This window comes from Periplaneta americana, chromosome 16 (genome assembly GCF_040183065.1).
Source record: "Periplaneta americana isolate PAMFEO1 chromosome 16, P.americana_PAMFEO1_priV1, whole genome shotgun sequence".
In the NCBI taxonomy this organism is placed as follows: Eukaryota; Metazoa; Arthropoda; class Insecta; order Blattodea; family Blattidae; genus Periplaneta; species Periplaneta americana.
This window is the reverse complement of record NC_091132.1, coordinates 71,057,777-71,078,089: the sequence shown is the minus strand read 5'-3', so window position 1 is coordinate 71,078,089 and position 20,313 is coordinate 71,057,777.

Below are 20,313 nucleotides of genomic sequence, written 5' to 3'. Positions count from 1 at the left end.
TTAAATAATCGTCTTTTCGCTCAAAATGTTTCCAATTAATGTTACGTACCGAATTTATCGTTCCTTCATTTACTTTTTCTTCTGTTTCAGATATAAGTACTTCTTTCATCGACAACCACTATTGATCCCAAATACTTGAATTTATTGTCTTAATTTTCTCGTTTTCTACCTCTATTTTTTCATCAATATTAATTTTCAATCACTATTACACTTTTACTACGTCACACTACTTTTGACCAATAAAACGGTACGAAAGGACGTCTTTCAACCAATCATGGCTGCTTATCGCACAATTTTATCGCGTCCCTAGCATTTGTTTAATTTTATCGCGTCCCTAGCATTTGTTTATTTTTATCACTACCCTAGCTTTGTTTCTTTGTTTGCCAACATTCCAAACTGCACTGGTCTGGACGTCAAAAAACAGAAAATTACAAACCACTCCAGTCGATGCACAGCACTTTCAAATATGACTCACTTTGGCATTCAAGAACAAGAATTAATAAAGATCATTGGTCATAGCTATGCATCTTCCCTGAAACCCTATTTACAAATAAATGAACAGCACCACTCGGAAATCCCGAATAAGTTGAGGGATACACCCTGTACATCACCGAGTTAACTTCTTTTACGCACACGTTCAATATAACATCAACTGAACCACCAACCACTAAAATATTCAAATTTGAAAATTGTACTTACTTTCAGTAATTGTTTCTTTTAAAATTATTCATGTTTATTTTTTATTTCATCATCGTTAATTAAAATGTTTCTTGTTTATTTCATCATCCCTAATTAAAACTTTTCTAACACTCGTTTATATTATTTAGGTTATGTTTGTTATAGCTTCTGCTATATGATATTATGGATAGTCACGTATCAGAGATTGTTTAGTGCTAAGATTTATTGAAAATCATCTGTCAAGTGACGTTGATTACTGGGATCCGGATAATTGAAGTGGAATGCAATTATTTTAATAAAAATGAAACTGAATCAACAAAACCTTCTTGACTAGTAACCGTCCACAGAGTTCAATAAGATTCCATAGTTGGCACAACTGATAAGAAAACAGCTATTCATAACACACTACTGCCATCTATTAGCGTAATATTTATAATGTTGAGATGGTACAAATTTGAAGACAGTTTTGTGTTTTCGTAAGTCAATTAATATTATATTGTATTGGAGTACTTCGTTACTTCTCATCTTTATATACTTTCTTCTAATCGTGTAATAGTCAATTAAATCCCACTCGAGTTTTGATTTTCTCTAGATAAATCAAAACCTCTAGTGAGATTACTGTTGATAAATATATATATATTTTTTTGACATTTACATTCAATCTCCACATATTCTATGGCTCAATTTTCTCATAATGTATGAAGCAGCTCCAGAGTCGTAGATGATTATTATTTGACCGGCTGTGAAAAATAATATAATTGATGCAAATAGCATTTTTGGTTCACATGAATTCCCATAGTGTTACCTTTTTGTCATTTTCATAAGAAAACGTTTATTTTGTATGTAGCCTATTCTGAAGTGCGGTGGTGTTATAGACCTACATCACTTTGTAGTAACATCTTGGAACTGTAAAATGGATAACGTTTTAAGTTCCATTCATTACATTCTGAGTTAATAAAAAGTAGATTTGTTTTTAAATTTTGGATAGTAAAAACGTAAAATAAACATGCGATGACCAAAAGAGGGTGGCTGTAATAATTATTATAGTTAGAAGGGAATTCTGACTTCATTGCTTAAAGAAAAAGAACAAGAAAAATGTTGTAGTTAAAATAGAAGTTTGAAGTTGATAAAGTGTACCACTACTGCTGAAGCATAAGAGTGGATGTTAACTTTCACATGGCTTCAAAGTTACATTGCGGTGTTTCACAGAGACTTTGTTTACTTCTGTTATTTTTCGCCTTGTGAGCAGCAGTAAACATTACCATCTGTCACATTAATTTAGTCAGCATTAAAATGATGTGTGCGCTTCAGATGTTATTAATTTGTACATTATGTAAAGAAGGCGTGTACTTAGTGTTTGCTCCCAGAGATATTAAAGTAATTAATTTCTTGTACAAATATACAACTTTTTAAACGAGTTGTGATTTCTTCTTTTGAAATCCCAGAAAGCCGGCAAACGTCCGTACGACTTCCATTCCACTCCGAGAAAAAGTCTTCATGAGAAGTAGATTACATCTTGATAGTATTAACACATTTTGATTTAAAACAGAATTCTCTCGAGTGAAAGAAACAAGACGGTCTGGAAAGAAAAGGTATAAACGGGGTATTCATTACATTTTATAGGGTTAGAAGAATAAATTCCAGAAGTAGTCCATCGATTATTTTTAAGGAAAGTTGTATGTGAACGCATGAAAAAAAATAGTATGGATTTGCTAATATATAAACTGAATTATAATATTTAATACACACGTGAAAATTGCTTTAAGACGAGAGATGGACCTTTTGCTGGTATAATTGGAAGGAGTTACGCAATAATAGACCAACCGACAAATTGAAAATAAAAAAGAGATATTTGCACAAATCTATTGATGTCAAGCTAATTTAACTCTGAAAAAATCAAGAATGCGATATCTCAATTTTGCTGCTATTTATAACCAAAAATTTGTTCACTGCATAAAATTCATTCATTTATTTTGCTGTGAAATATTAATTCAACAGTTGGTCTCTTATTAAAAGTCGGTTAGCCTTTTTTTTAGTATTGTTTCTGCTATTTTTTTGTAATAGTATGAATGTTATAATACTTCTTTAATATAATGTGTTATAAAAAAAACAGATGTATTTCAATGGCCAATATCACGAAACATGTTTTCGGCGCTTGGTCTCTTATTGCATAACTCCGTCCAATTTTACTATGTTTCAGCATTTTTTCCCTTCAGAATCAGTAGATCCATTGAAAATAAAAATTGGCATACTTAATACGCACTATCTGTACATCGATAAGTAATTTTAATGTTTTAAAAAAATTAATAGTTTCTTTAATTACGAAAATTTGTGGAGTATTTTGTTTAGCCGGAAAACGATTGCATGACAACTCAAAAAGTATTTAAGATATTTTGTTGAAACTTTGCATGCATTTACAGTTCTATGTGAACAACATATTCTGAAATATATAATGTAGAATGTATAGTTCATTTAAAAAATAATATTGATAAAATTCTTGAAGAAAAATTGAATATGAAATTCTACAGAAAGTTGAACTGACATGTTACAGATTTTATTGTATGCTGTAGATATATTTATTAAAAATAGCTCGAAACAAAAATTACATCAAAATTAAAATATTTTAGTAATTCATCATGAAAACACACCCTGGTTGAATAAAATTCTAAACAAATTGTCATATTTAAAAAACTGTAAAGTACGTTTTTCTAAACAGCATTAAAATTGCTGATTGATATACCTACAGATAGTGTTTATTAAACATAATTTTTTATTACCAAAAGACATAAAGTTTCTGAGGAAAATAATGTTGCAATTATAATAGTAAAGTTACTAGCGAAACTCCGTTCGTTAGACCAAAGAGTTGCGAGTTCAAATCCTGATGAGTTCGATGGATTTTTCAGGGCCAAAAAATTCGGAGCGAAAGTTATCCGGGAGGAACTTTAAGCCGTGTGTTCCGTGTCGAAATTTTTCTGCAGAGTAATGACCTCAAAGCCTAAATAGTGGTTCTAAATACTCTGAAAGTAAATCACAAACCCTCTGGACCAAATTTCTCCTTTCTCGCGTCCTAGTAATACCTTAGTTACATACTAGGTCATAAATGTTCCTGTCGGAAACTATGTGTAACTAAATTCATCGTAGGTACTGAATACTCTTTCAGAGAGTACCTATGTTCCGGCATTGAACCGATGAGTTAAAAACATACATAGGCCAAATAGGGTGGAAGGGGACCGATGAACCAACATTTAAGAGGTGATTCTACATGTTAAATATAACAAAAATTTTATTACACTTCCTTCGATGAAGCACCGTTAAGCAGGAAAAAAATAGTTTCTGCCCAATGTTTGCTGCGCTCTATTGCAGTAATGGTCCGAGAGAAAAGGCTGATTGCTATGCAAGCAGAGAGATAAAAATAATCTGTATAGTTAATGTCGTGAATTAATTTTTGCATATTAAACAGTTTAGCCATGAATTTAAATTGAATAATAGTAAAAATCGTTAAGATAAATCTTGCAACGTAAGGCACTATCGTGCGTCACCGACTGACAAGGAAACATTCTGATGGGGACAGATAAAACAGTTTTTTTTACACCATGTTAATAATGTCAAAAGAAGTGCTTATACAAATTTTGACCACTCGACCGCCATTACGAGGCTGTCCAGAAAGGGATTTTCCCTGGGGCCGTTTACAGAAAAAAAACAATTGCATGGAAACAGATTCAACAATTGTTACGCTATTTGCAATATATCCCCCATTGGAATTGAGACATAGTCATACCATGACATCAATTTTTGTATCCTTGTGTCGTAGAAATCAGCCGCATGGGATGGGAACCAGCGTTTGACAGCCGTCTGCACTTCTCTCCCGATCCCATGATAAGACAAAGTCTCAATTCAGGTTGGGAATATGTTGAAAAATAGCTCAACAATTGCTGTGTCTGTTCGAATAAATTTTTCAAATGAAATTGTGTTTTCTTTCTGTTAAAAGCCCTTGGCGAACTTCTTTTTTACCGACCTTGTAATTGTGGTCAAGTGGCCAAAATTTGTATAAGCACTTCTTTTCACAATTTTAACATGGTGAAAGAAAAAAAAAATTTTTTTCTGCCCCTCTCAGAATGTTTGCTTGTGAGTACAGTAGAGGGAGAGGGGAAGGTAAGGAGTGCAGGCCGCGCTTGCTAGAAAGCAGTGCTGTTGCCAAATACTTCATAGAAACATAGCGATTTCCTCTAAAACGGTGAATGTTAGACAAAAAATTTATTTACATTTTTCAAATCTCTCCTCATGATCTATTACCACTTTAATTTTGGCGCAGAGCTTACCATCCACCCTATATACTAGCGAAAGCTACATCTCTTCAATTGAGTAATAACTGGAAGACACTGAAACAAAATGAAAAATAAACTCTTAACATAATAAAAGAAGAACAAAATCCTTGCTGTGCCGAATTCAGATTAGAGTGACATCCGGCCGTGCATATTTATATTTCGTAGAACATTGGATTCAACATATAGCGCAACTGTCCACCTTGTCGAAGTTTGCTGACGCCCCTGTAGGAATGACGGCCCACGTCAGTCTTTGTGGCGAGGTCCAGCATTTCCTTGCCATTGATCCGTGCCCGGATTACTTTCTAAAACTCTCATTAGTCGCTGCTTTTGGGTGCTGCCCGTAAAAAGAGGGTACCATAGGAATAAAACAGCAGCGGACTGGGGACGAATAATGGAAACATGAGGCCCGCCGCCCCTCCTCGACGCCGGCCGCCACTATCTCGTGTTTCCGCTGTGATTGGAACATTAGCAAGCAAATAGGGGTAGTCCCCATACACCAACCAACCCCATGGACACTTCTGCAGCTAAAAACTCGTTAATTTAAGCTAGGGGTAGAAACAGAGACAAAGGGAAGTCTCCAACACTGTATACCCAGGGCATGCAAGGAGTGAAACTACCTCTGCATGTCACTAAAGTAGAGACCGTCGCTAGGCGGGAACAAATTGTGGCTAGCATGGAACTTGGGGCACAAAACCTGGAGCAAAGAGACCAGTGGAGAGACCAGTATTGAGCTGGTATGAAAGCAAATACTACGAGTATGTGTTTCATTGCATCCCAAGCGATTATTAGCGATTGCATCTTTTTTCTAGTAAGCGGGAAACATTGCTGGTTTAGTATTTATATGTTACGTGATAAACTGAAAGTTTTAAAACATATTTGTTAAGGCATTTTTTTTTGCATTTTTTTACCTCTTACAACTCATAAGAGCATTTTTTGTTTTATTCGGTCATTTTTGGGGTATTTTCATTTAATTTTGGCCGTAAATCCCCATTATTAATGTAAAATATTTATTTCCTTCGATATTTTCTCTACATATTTTTCAATTAATACCAATTAATTTGTATATTATTTTAATAGTTTTTCTACACATACCATTTTAACATAGAACACCCCCACGTAATGGATCAGTCCAACCACCCCTTCAATATAGACTCCTCTATACCTGCTAGTTCTGGATAAGAGTGGTCTTGTTGTGGACTACATGCAACTACATCAGGTAAAATAATTAATTAAAGTGTACTCCTTAGAAAAATTATGTAAAATTAAATAAACTTGAATGTTGATACTACAATTTAATTTAATTTAATTTAATTACTAGTCTGAATATTAATATTCCTACTAAGCCAGTTGTGTAAGTTCAAATTTACGGCATTCTTGAAAGATTTTTAGTTCATAAATGCATTGTTTTTAGGACATTTTTTCATGATTTATAGGTCATCAAAATCCTAGCCCTAGCGATTGTAAATGATCGATTTTTCGTTCATTTTTGTTGAAATGCAGCAGCAATATAGATTCCGTCTTCCTTTTCGTGTGTTAAATTTTCATACGGTTTCTCTATTCTTTAATTTTATTCAAGTTTTTATTTATTTCCTATCCACTTTTCTTTCCTTTCCCTTGCCTCTTTCATCTCTTGTCCCTTCTTCCCTTTGACTCTTTCTTTCCTTTGTCTCTTTCCTTCTTTCCCTATTCCTTTCCCTTGCTTGTTTCTTTCCATTGCCTATTTTTTCCATTGCCTCTCTTTCTCTTGCCTATTTCTTTTACTCGTCTGTTTCTTTTCCTTCCCTATTTCTTTCCCTTAACTCATTCTCTCTCCTATTTCCTTCCTTTTCCTATTCCTTTCCCTTGTCTCTTTCATTTCCTTTGCCTCTGCTTTCCCTGTATATTTCTTTCCCTTATCTCTTTCTCTTATCTCTCTGTGTCTTGTCTCTTTCTTTCCTTGCCCTCTTTCTTTCCCTTGCGTCTTTCTTTCCCTTTTCTCTATTTCTCTTACCTGTTTTATTCCCTTGCCTATTTCTTTCCCTTGCCTATTTTTTCCCTTACTTATTTCTTTCCCTTATCGATTTCTTTCCATTGTCTATTTCTTTCCCTTGCCTATTTCTTTCCCTTGCCTATTTCTTTCCCTTGTCTATTTCTTTCCCTTGCCTATTTCTTTCCCTTGCCTATTTCTTTCCCTTGCTTATTTCTTTCCCTTATCGATTTCTTTCCATTGCCTATTTCTTTCCCTTGCTTATTTCTTTCCCTTATCGATTCCTTTCCATTGCCTACTTCTTTCCCTTGCCTATTTCTTTCCCTTGCCTATTTCTTTCCCTTGCTTACTTCTTTCCCTTGCCTATTTCTTTCTCTTGCCTATTTCTTTCTCTTGCCTATTTCTTTCCCTTGCCTATTTCTTTCCCTTGCCTATTTCTTTCCCTTGCCTATTTCTTTCCCTTGCCTATTTCTTTCCCTTATCGATTTCTTTCCATTGCCTATTTCTTTCCCTTGCCTCTTTCTTTTCCTTGACTCTTTCTTTTCTTTGCCCCTTCCTTTCCTTTACCCACTTTTTCTCTTGTCTCTTCCTTTCCTTGTCCTCATTCTTTCCCTTGCGTCTTTCTTTCCCTCTTCTGTCTTTCTTGTACCTGTTTCTTTCCCTTGTCGATTTCTTTCCCGTGCCTCTCTTTCTCTTCCCTGGCCTCTTCCTTTTCTTTGCCTCTTTCTTTTCTTTGCCCCTTCCTTTCCTTTACCCACTTTTTTCTCTTGTCTCTTCCTTTCCTTGTCCTCTTTCTTTCCCTTGCGTCTTTCTTTCCCTCTTCTGTTTTTCTTGTACCTGTTTCTTTCCTTTGTCGATTTCTTTCCCGTGCCTCTCTTTCTCTTCCCTGGCCTCTTTCTTTTCTTTGCCTCTTCCTTTCCTTTACCCATTTCATTCTCTTGTCTCTTTCTTTCCTTGCCCTCCTTCTACAGTGACGCATGTTAAACAGTAGTCTCCTTTCGAGTCATACACTGGCATTACTTCAGCTACATGTATATGTAACTACAATTTGATATAAACGTCTAGGATCCATTAAAGAAAATTAAAGTATTGAATTTTATTGAATAGTGCACCTAATTTGAAGAACGTTTCGGAGTTATCTGTGACTTCCGCTTATCCGGTGCCTCTTCCTGCATTAGCCCCGGTGTAAAGTATTACCGCTCAGATGTCCGGGCTCGGTGAACCATATTTCGCTGCCCAATCACCCGGATGTGGACACGGCGATTGATTGCCACGTGGACACACGCTGCGCCGCTAATGGAGTGTGTGCCGAGGTGAACTGATACTCTGCAGGTTAAAAACCGCATTGTTCTGTGTAAACTCATTTACTGCGAGCTTAAAAAATATATACTGAGGGGAGGAAAATTACATAGGGAAGCTTCATTTAATATCAGCTACAATGGTCCGTCACAGCTAAGGACATTGGCACTGTCTGCATTCCCGGCTCACTTTCAGTTATAGTGCTCCTTCCTTCCCATTAAGGATTGGACACTTGGTCCGTTCTCCTGACTTGTGTGACAATGTTGAATCAGAACTAGTCATTCGCAAGTAATGTAACTCACTGTATAATTGGTTAGCATATCAAAGCAATGGTAAGAGGCACACTATTTGCTCTGAAAGTAAACAATTCCCTACTTTCTTGAAGATTATTGAACCCAGATTCGCAGGACTTACAGCCAGTATTATTACGATGTAGGCCTACCGAAGTACATACGATATTTCCGTGCAGAAATTCTGCGTCATCATATGATGAAGGATGAGTGGAACAGAGAAAAATTCTCTCCGGCACTGGGATTTGAACCAGGGTTTTCGGCTCTACGTTCAGCCCGGGTTCAAATCCCGGTGCCGGAGAGAATTTTTCTCTGTTCCATTCATCCTTCATCATATGATGACGCAGAATTTCTGCACGGAAGTATCATATGTACTTCGGTACATCATAATAATATATGATATGCGAAAAAATAATCACTTAGTGATTTAAGACGGCGCTTACTCCGTCGGATCCCGGCCACTTAGTCACTCATAACGAGTGCACCTCTGCACATGTATGGACACTGTGCCACTGTCATACATCTATGACGCAGTGTATGAATAGGCCACTAGTGGGAACCCAACAGGTGGGATTTAAACTGAGAGGATTCAATCCGACATCGGGATGGGAATCCGGTGTGGCTTAGTGGATAGAGCGTCAGCACGTAGAGCTGAAAACCCGGATTCAAATCCCGGTGCCGGAGAGAATTTTTCTCTCTTCCAGTCATCCTTCATTACAGCCAGTAGTTCAGTCATTGCCAACTGGCCAACCTGTGACGTCGGAGCACGTTTCCCCTCTCAGAGCAGAGCTGGAAGAGCACGTGAGGAAGGGTAATGTTGTCTCTCCACTATTTAAACATCTCCATCCCTTCCACTGCCACTCCCCCTACATTGTCCTTTTATATTATATGATATGATATGATATGGTATGGTATGGTATGGTATGATATGATATGGTATGGTATGGTATGATATGATATATGATATGATATGATATGATATATGATATGATATGATATATGATATGATGTGATATATGATATGATATGATATGATATGATATGATATGATATGATATGATATATGATATGATATATGATATGACATGATACATGATATGATATCTGTAAGACAGACCAGTTACAATTCTATATTATCCCAGATCTGCCTTACTTTACAATTTTAATCACCTATGCCAAGTCTCACAACTTAAAAACACACACACACATACACACTGCAAGATCAATTTAATACACCATTAATTTTAACTTTGTCTTCCCATTCCATCTTCATTATCATTAAAAATTTGCCCAATTTATTTAACTCTCTTATATTAGTTATATTACATATTTTCTTATATGCTACATATCTATTCATATTCAATAATTTATTATTTAAATTTATCCACTTTTTCCTTGTATTGTCTGTTTCTTGACATTCTAATAATATATGAAACGCGTCTTCTTCCATGCCGCAAAGGAGGCAGATATCTTTCTCTATGGTACCCCTCCTGTTTTTCAATTTCCATATTCCTAGTCTCCACCATGATGAGCCCATCCTCACTTTTCTATTATTTATTCTGACATTTAGTCCTTTTATATATGCTTCCCCTCTCAAAGAGCTCGAGAACAGAGATGTGTGACGTCACAGAGCCGGTAGTTATAAACGCCTGCAAGAGTTGGTTGTATTCCTCTTCTGAGTTATTCGAATGATGATAAAATTTTGGGCAGTTTCTCGTAATTTCAACTATGTTAGTTACTTTATAATAAGCCGATACAACAGCTCGTAACGAACTATGACCTCCCCCCAAAAACAGGTGAACTATACAAAGAAGAAATATACCAACTCTAGATTTGAATTAGAATGGAATATTCTAGTGCAAAACGATGATATTGATGATGAAAATGATGAGGATTACGATGACAACAGAATAGTTATTTTTATTTGCGTTGTGTACCTTGTTTTATTTCTTAGTTTGCAAATATTAGACTTGTCCGTTTTATTACAATCTATGACAAAATATTGATTACGTTTAAATCTTTTTAAGCATTAAGTACATGTACTGTATTTTAGATAGGTATCATGTAAGCTGTTTGATTTTTATGACCTAACAAAAAGATGAATTGATTTTCCTTTTACCTGTTTTAAAGTATACACAATAAACCACTTATCTTGGCCATTCTATCTACACTACTTTATGATAGGACATGCCTGTGTTTCATGCAAACATCGTACAAAAGCGAGAGTAAGAGGGGGAGAAAAAATTTATAACGTGATTATACGTCATAACCTCTTGACTGCTTAATAACCGTTATGACTGTAATCATGGAGGAATGTTTAGAATTAAATATTCATTCTGGCAGTTCAAGCATTGACACGGTTTGTTTTGCTGCATGAGATATCAGAAATACTTGCGCATTTATTTTCCTTGTCGTAATTGTTTATTATGCTGTTGCGTGTTATTTAGTATTCATTTACAGAGTTGTTATTTTATTTTTCAATTTCGTAGTAAATTACAGGTAAGTGTTTTTTTTTTCACTTTTTGTTGGCCTTATAATAATTGTATATTTACTATTTGAAAAGACAGGTTAGGTTTATTATCGCGATAGAAATCGTACATAGATACCAAATCCAACATCGGAGAATCAGAGGAAGATGAACTTAAATGGAAAATCATGTAGAGAGAATTGGTGGCAAAAGACTCCCCATTGAGATATTTAAGTAAACTGAAAGGGGCAGAGAGGAGTGGAGACATCAGAAAAGCTGTGGTCAAAGGAATTCTGAATCTTCGAGTCTTGGAGAACCAACTCTAGTTAGTCAAATCAAGATTTTTATTTTCGTTAAGGCACTGAGAAATTCGAAAGCTTAACTTGCACAATCTATTGTCTATTATTATTATTATTATTATTATTATTATTATTATTATTATATTATTATTATTATTAATATTATTATTATTGTTATTATTATTGTTATTATTATTATCATCTTCGTCATAATCACTAACTTACTTACTTACAAATGGCTTTGAAGGAACACGCAGGTATATTGTCGCCCTCACATAAGCCCGCCATCGATCCCTATCCTGAGCAAGATTAATCCAGTCTCTATCATTATATCCCACCTCCCTCAAATCTATTTTAATATTATCCTCCCATCTACGTCTAGTTTGAAAGGAACTGTTGTACATAAAGAGACAAGCATTTGAAAAACTATAGCTACTGTAAAAGAACAAAATCCACACAGTATTTTAAGAAAAGCCGCTATATACAGTATGAAGAAATAAGCAGCACGTGAAACGCAATACTGAACATGCAAATCTGCCTTTCAGGTAAAGCTCCCTGTGAAGCAGACTTGTATAATTTCAAGGGAAAAATTGTTCCGGGGCTGGATATCGGTCCGAGGACCTTTGGCTTAGCGCACCAACGCTCTACCGTTGAGCTACTTAGGAATTACACCCGACACCGTCTCAATTTTTCCCATTTATATCCACACATCTCAAGTGGCCATCAAGACGCCAGAAACCCAACTTTGAGTGCACACAAACTCTGTGTGACTTGAACTGTGGTTTTCTATTAACGTACCCTGATGTCGGGTGTAGTTCCTGGGTAGCTCAGTCGGTAGAGGGTTGGTGCGCTAAGCCAAAGGTCCCGGGATCGATACCCGGCCCCGGAAGAATTTTTCCCTTAAAATTATTCAATACTGAACATGAACAAAATCCTTAAATAGATTGAGAAGCCGCTGTAATGGGGCTATATAGAGACGAACAACATGTGCAAAACTGTACTGAACTTGAATAAAATCCATATGCTAGACGGAGGGATCATCTGTACATAAAGAGACAAACAGCATATCGTCGGCTTACTTTTAAAACCTCGTAAGTACAATTTTTTCCAAATGTCGAAATCTGATTATATTTTTAAAATGCGTCTTCTAATAATACCTCGTATGTCTGCAAATTTTCTAGATTCTATTTAATAACAAATCCATAACAGCTGTTAGCGGGCGTATAAAAAGAATAAGTTATTTTGCTCTCTTATAAAATTTCCTCAAATGTTCTTACCAGGTTTTAAAAGTGAGCCAACGATATGACAAACTGCTTTTATCTTCTCGTTATAATGAGTGTGAAAAAATCGTATCTTAATGATAATTTCAAGTCCAATTCTTACATAATCAAAGTATTTTATCTTTTGTAGCTCTAATAATGAAAAAATAATAACTGGAAAAAGCGCATTAGTGGAGAAAGAACAAGGACTCCAGATGATCTTCAGAAAATACGAAGCAATTTCAATTTCTATTGAGTTTCTTGAGTACTAAGGCAGATGACAATTTTTAATCGTCAATCGGACTTGTAAGGAAACTTCGTTTAAAGAATCCTTGACTAGGCAAAATGTGGAGCAGAACGGATTTTTTTTAAGAAATACCTAACACTAAAAGAGAGAGAACTTTTGTCGCTATAACATCTTCTGAAGAGTTTGTTATTAATGCCTGCCTTTTAAAGAAGATTGTGTGCACTTAGATAATATATATTTTGCTAACAATTTGTTATAACTCGAACAGTGATTCTTCTGTTCCATTGACTTTAGATGGCGAGGTCTTTTAACATTTCCTAACCACCTACCGTAGAATCAACAATCCTGGACAATCCACTTAGAATAATCGAAGCAAGGGTGCGGCGTTTCACCCAAGGTGTTGGGTTCATCTTGGAGTTGAAACTGTTATGATCATGGAGGGGGGGGGCTCTTATCTGCCGGTTTGCATGCGCGATAAAGCAGGGGGCGAGAAGGAAGCCGGGTCTATTTCCATGGCAACTCGATTACGACTTTTCCGAGAGAAAAGAACACTGTCATAACCCTTGTGTCGATTTTATAAGTTGATACTTGCTATATAGCTCTGGAGTAATTGAACTTACGTAATTACTTAAGGGAGTGCCTTTCTCTAATAAGGGATTCTTGAGTTTATATTTTTAAAGATATCTGTTCGTTCATTACACCGTGCTTGATAACTGTACGTTTTATGAATTGTTTAAAGCGAATATATCTCGTTTTACGACGGTTTTGCGCAAAATTTATTATGAAAGTTCTTCAGATTTATGGCCAGATTGACTATTTTCCCAGTGCACGAAGTGTTATCCCTGAAACTAACTTCAGTTTCATCTAAAGTTGATGCCTTCCTTCAAGTATAGAATTTGAGAAACCGTCTTGTGTATTGGGTGTTCTGTTTTCTAGAGTGTCTCATTGGTGGAGTCAATATTTTAATGAATTTAATGATTACCAAATACGACATCCTTCACATCATTCTCTCGTGAAGCTAGGGTGTAAAGAAATGATTTTGATATAGGATATGAGGCGCTTGGAGAAAGTAAGTTTCCCTGGAGTCGTTTAGATAAAGAAAGAAAATACAATTTCATGGAAATATTTATTGGAGCATATAACGCAATTACTGAACTATTTTCCCACATATTCCATACCGGAATTAATTAATACATTAAGTACCTAAGCATCGGTGGAGCTTGAACGCCATGGTGCTTAACTACTGATCCCAAACTTAGCTGGGGCATGAGTTTGATTCCCGCTTGGGCTGTTGACTTGGTTGGTGTTTTCCGAGGTTTTTCTCAAATCCAAGGCGAATATCAGGTAATCCCTTAGGGAATTTTCGGCCTTTCAGTTTGAGGGTGGGCGCGTCTCGGTGTTGCGTGAGATTCACTCAGGGTAGCCGAGGTACGGTTGTGGTGTAGGATGATGTCAGGAATATTACCAAGCCGGATACTTATATAAAAGGCAGTGTAAACTCCAAAACTATAAGTTTATTGTCGTATTCACTTGGTAAATCCTAGAGTATGTATTTCCGGCTGACTTATAATTCAATCGTTGGTCGCACTTCTGTATCGACTCTATGGCAGCTCCGAATAAGCTCTATCCGATACTATAAATTCAATACTCTGCCCAGTACACTATGATCGAAGCTCCTAAACGTTGACGAGTATTCTCACCGATGACAACGTTCTATCTATCGAGTCTTCGCCGGAAGAAAGACTATTAAGTTGGGCCGCCGACACCAAAAAAACTCAGTGTGTCGTGGCGTCGACACGAAAAGAAGTCCTAGTCCTGTCGACACAAAACGAAGTAGTAGTTGTCCTGTCGACACGAAGCGAAGTAGTTATTGTGCCCTGTATGTAGGGCCGCCGACACGATAAGAAGTTGTGTTCCATTTCCGCTCCCCGTCATCCTTATTTATAAAAACCTATCCTACGCTAAAACTAACTATCCTATTGGCTAACAACTACGTCACTTAACCGGCCTAAAATCTATTCCCTATTGGTCCAAAGTGACCTCATAAGCTGGACCAAGATCTCTTCTTATTGGGCGCGAAATAGGTCATCTCTAAATTTAGACTTTGGACTTCCCATAACATCAAATTAGTTAGTAGATATTTCGAGAACCCCCTTTCTTTGGAAAATCCCGAGCTTGCAGAAGCTTTCCCACGGGTCTAGTCCAACTTTAGGATTTTACGCTTGAAAGAGTGTCTATATACAATACCGCACAAGGTGGCTGTAAATCTGTCCGATGCTGACAAGTGACGAGAGGAATGCGAAACATCTGCGTGTGAAACTAATTCTAACCAAGTCGCCAGAACATCCCCGCGATTACATGTCACAAAAATATGGAGATATCACTTCGCTATTAAATCGGTCTCTCCCTCTCCTAATTACTGCTTCAAGTTCAAATACTATTTCAGAGACGATAAATAATCTAGTAGTTTATTAAAGTTCAAATCTTGGCCTACTATTATTCTTGATTTATATTAATGATTTGCCTAAAGTAAATAACTTTACTTTACTTTACTTTACTTTACTTTACTTTACTTTATGCTTACTTTACTTTACTTTACTTTATGCTGATGATCTAAAGATATTTAAATTAATACAAAATGTGTCCGATTCAGAATTTGCACAAATTGATACCAACAATGTTTATTAATTGGCTTTTGAATAATGGGTTACATTTTAATATAAAAATGTTTTATATGACTTATACAAGGACTACATCTTATTTAAGAGGTAATTATACAATGAATGATGAACCATTACAACGAATATATTGTGTAAAAGATCTCGGTGTAACTATTAATCATAATTTGACTTATATATTCACATATTTAATATAACAAATAATGCTTTTAAAAATCTGGGATTTATTATTGGAAATTCAAAAAATTTACAAACTCCTTTTTAATTGTCATGTTCGCGCTAAATTGGAATATGTCTCAGTAATTTGGTTACCCACTTGTAAATCACATAGCAATCAAATTGAACAAATTCAAAAACGATTCTCAAGATATCTTTATTTTAAAAAAATCGTTATTTGGCCTTCCATAACAAAAATGTCGTACAACAGTCTACTTGCTCAATTTAATTCAATGTCCCTTGCCAGTCATAGATTACTTTGCTGAGCAACTTTTATTGTATAAAATATTCAACAGTCTACTGGATAATAGCGAAATATTATCACAAATCCAGCTTAACGCTAGAACATCACATTTAAGAAATCGTCAATTTTATACGTATTATAAAAAACCAAATACTTCAGCACATAAAAATTCACCAGTGTTAAAAAGTGTTCAAAATTCAATCAAATATGTAAAACATGGAATCTAGATTTCAGAATTTCTTACATGAAATATAAACATTTTCTTATTAATATACTGAAGGTAGTTGATTTTAAATAGAATTGCTATCTATTTATTAATATGTAATTTACCATTTAAAGCTACGTTTTACATATTATGGTTATGATATCTATAGGCCTAATTATCTATTCTTCATTCTTTTTTATTTTGTATTTTTCATTTGTATCTGTAGCTGTGTATTTTATTTACATAGTATGTATTTGTATGTTTTTTTTTTCATTTTTCATTTGTATTTACACTTATACCTTGCATTTGGATCTGTTTTTATCTATTTTTCATGTTATCTCCAATTTTATGTTCATCATCATCATGATCATGGTAGGCTGTCTCATGGCCTGTTCCGACTCAGAGAATCTCTCATTCTGGTTACCGGACGTCCTACGTCATGATAACCTTTTGAATTATAATTTAAAACTTGTTTTTTTATAGAATTATGATCCATTCTTTGTATATGATTATACCTATTAATTTTATTTGTATATATTTTCTCTTTTAAGTCATATATTCCTAATGTTTGCCTTATTTCATTGTTGCTCACTTGATCACGTAAGGTAAGGCCTGTTATTCTTCTTAGAAATTTCATTTCGCTTGTTTCAACTTTCCTAACATCAGATCTATTTAGAGCCCAGTTCTCAGATCCATACATCAACATTGGAACAGCCATAATCTTGTAAAATTTTAGCTGTGTATCAACTCTTGTCTTATTCTTCAATGTTCTACTTATAGTGCCACACACATGTATGAAATTTATGTTCTAAGCAAATATTTGTACTGTCTATTATAATTGGGGTTTTGCCCTGTTGTAGACATAAATAAATAATAAATAAATAAATAGCGTCGTTCAATAACCGAGTGAAATAAAATCATAAAGACAAGGAACTACAATATCGCCCAAATATAAAGGATCTGTCGGATAAATGATCAGGAGCCAGTAGTATTCTGAAACTTAAATCACGTTGTAAGGCTCATATTTAACACTGCGTTCAAACAACAATTGAAATCATTTCCAGGAGCTTTACGTAGAATATACTAAGAATTCCACTTTTATTCGCCAGGATATGAAGCCCGATCCCAGCATATGAGAGGCAGATACCGCTATTTCTGTGTCATTTGATGTAAACCTGTTTTCTTCCAATGCTGTTCTTAAAGCATATTTAAGCGCTTATTCTGCTAGGGAATGAAAATCCAGTACACGACTTTAAACATAAACACCATACTGTAACTTTTTGCTTATTTACAGTAAATGTGGGGGGGGGGGGGAGGAAACAAAAAGGAACGTCATTTCGACGGTAAATGTAAAATCCATTATGAGAATGAAGCACAGTTCAGTTGCCAAGTGAATATCGCGTGTTTGCGGGGCTGGCAGTCAGATCGTTCTGATGCTGTGGGCAGAATTGCAAATTTCTCTCGCATTTTGTTACCATACGAGAACAACTGTGGAGATCAACAGTGTTGATATTCCGCAGGCCCCTTACACAGCGTTAACATGTGTACACTCCCCACTAACAGCTGCATGTCTTTGTCACTACGTCGTTGAGTGCCTTACTTTGATCCTGGTTGTCGATACAATTTGCCATGTCTGAATGTGAGTCTATTGTAAAGTCGAATCTTAAATGAACTGGCTTTCGCAATAAATCTAGTAATACTCTAGTCATTTCTATGTTGCGACTCAATTGATAGCGTTTCCTGCTAAAAATTAAAGTGTACTCTGGTTCGGTTCCAGACCGGAAATTGGTTATATGTTCCCATATAGACTGAATGTATGTTCCTTATCTTTTTGTGCGTCTTCTACCGTCTTCAGCAGAGCTCTTTCGCCATGTTAACATGACCAGGGACTCGAGACTATTTTGTAAGAAACTGTGAAATGAGTTGTGGCTAGATTCTTATGAATTTTATCACTATTATAATCATTCTTGAAGGAGTTATCTTACCCGTCTTTCAGCCAATCATATTTTTGAAACAATATTAAACACAAAATAATAGCGGAATTCTTGGAAGCTATAGTCCTCTAACATTACAGTTCGGTCGTGAACCTAACCAATCAATCCATCAATCCATCAATTCATTCATTCATTCATTCATTCATTCATAGTGTTCTTCCGAAGGCCAGGTATTTCACTGCAAACCCAGAATTCTCCAGTCTTTCCTATTTTCTGCCTTCCTCTTTGTCTCCTCATATGATCCACATATGAAGGGTCCAGAACCATTGTGGGGCAAGCGCCATTGACTGAAACCGTAGAAAACAAGGATTAAAATGAAGTTACTACCATAATTCAGTGGAAACATATAGCAAGTAATATAACGTATAGACATTAAAACTAAATGATATGTCAATCTCCATTAAACTATAGCATTCACTTAACTTCAACCCTTGCTTTCTCCGTTTTTAATAAATGGCGCTTGACCCACTAGAGTCCAAACCTGTGGAGTAACGGTTAGCGCGTCTGGCCGCGAAACCAAGTGCCCCGGGTTCGATTCCCGGTCGGGACGAGTTACCTGGTTGAGGTTTTTTCCGGAGTTTTCCCTCATTTAAATTGAGCAAATGCTGGGTAACTATCGGTGTTTGGATCCCGGACCCATTTCACCGGCATTATCACCTTCATCTCATTCAGATGCTAAATAACCTATGCTGTTGATGAAGCGTCGTGAAACAACCTACTAAAATAAAAAAAAAAATAAAGCTTGGCCCACTATGGCTCTGAACCCTTCATATGTCGTCTATCATGATATTTTCTCCTGCCACGAACTCTTCTCTCGTTCACCATTCCTTCCAGTACATTCTTCAGTAGGCAGTTTCTTCTCAACCAGTGACCCAGCCAATTCCTTTTCCTCTTTCTGATCAGTTTCAGCATTATTTTTTCTTCATCTACTCTTTCTAACACAGCTTTTTTTCTTTCTCTGTCCATTTCACACGCTCCATTCTTCTCCATATCCACGTTTAAAAATGCTTCTATTCGCTTCTCTTCACTTCATCGTAATATCCATGTTATTTCTACATACAACGCCACACTCCACACAAAGCACTTCACTATCCCTTCCTTAGTTCTTTTTCCATAGGTCTGCAGTAGATACTCCTTTTTATTAAAATCTCCCTTGGCCATTGCTATCCTTCTTTTGTCTTCCTGACAGCAGCTCATGTTGTTTCTTATAGTACACCCCAAGTATTTGAAGCTGTCCACTTGCTCTACTGTCTCATTTATATTTTTTTAGCTATAGATGTATAAATCGGAATACCTGTTTTACCCTCTGGTTACTCTATAGAAACTTTCCAACTAACCTCCCGGAATTCTTAACGAATTTAATCTAGTTTGGACTACAGGCAGTGAAATAATGTTGACTTGATTTTTATACGTCCTGTATCTCTGCATTGTAAGTCGACACTCCCATGCAGTTTCACAGATCGATATAAAGATGCATCGTACATGCGAGGCGGTTACTTTGCCTCGAAGAAGAATCTGGCAAAGTTTTAAGCAATAAAATATACACTAGGGAGCCTATACAGGGGATGCGGAGAGAAGAGAGGTACTTTTTTCCAGTAAGCCTTCTCCTAAGCCTACGTTTGGTACTTTGCCAGCTGGAACCAGAATAACTTCATCTCTTAAAACATTAGCATAACATACTCTCATTATCATTTCTATCACCATCGTATCACTATCATCACCTCGACATTGTCATCAGTCGGTGTCGTGTCGTCACAAGTTAGGTGCAGTAGGTTAAATATTGCGCAGGGACGTGAAAGTTTTTGGATGACTTAAGAAAGACAGAATAGTTTACAGAAGAGAGACGAAATTATTTTTTTTCTTCTTTCCTCTTGTTTTTACATAGAGGAAAATGGATTGAAAACAGAGAGTAAAAGAAAGTTGTGAGAAAGACTTACACAAGCTCGCGACACTTGGACGCTAAAGTAATAGAAAAAGACAGAAGAAGCGCGACTTGGAAAGAAGGAAAAAAATAAAGGAGCATCGTCTCTGCTAGGTGACGTCTCTGCTTCATTGTCTCGAGCGTTTTTCAACTGTTTATTCGGTCTTGGAAAAGTCGATATTTCTCAGTCAAAACAATAGAATCTCGCGTAATAACTTGAACTAT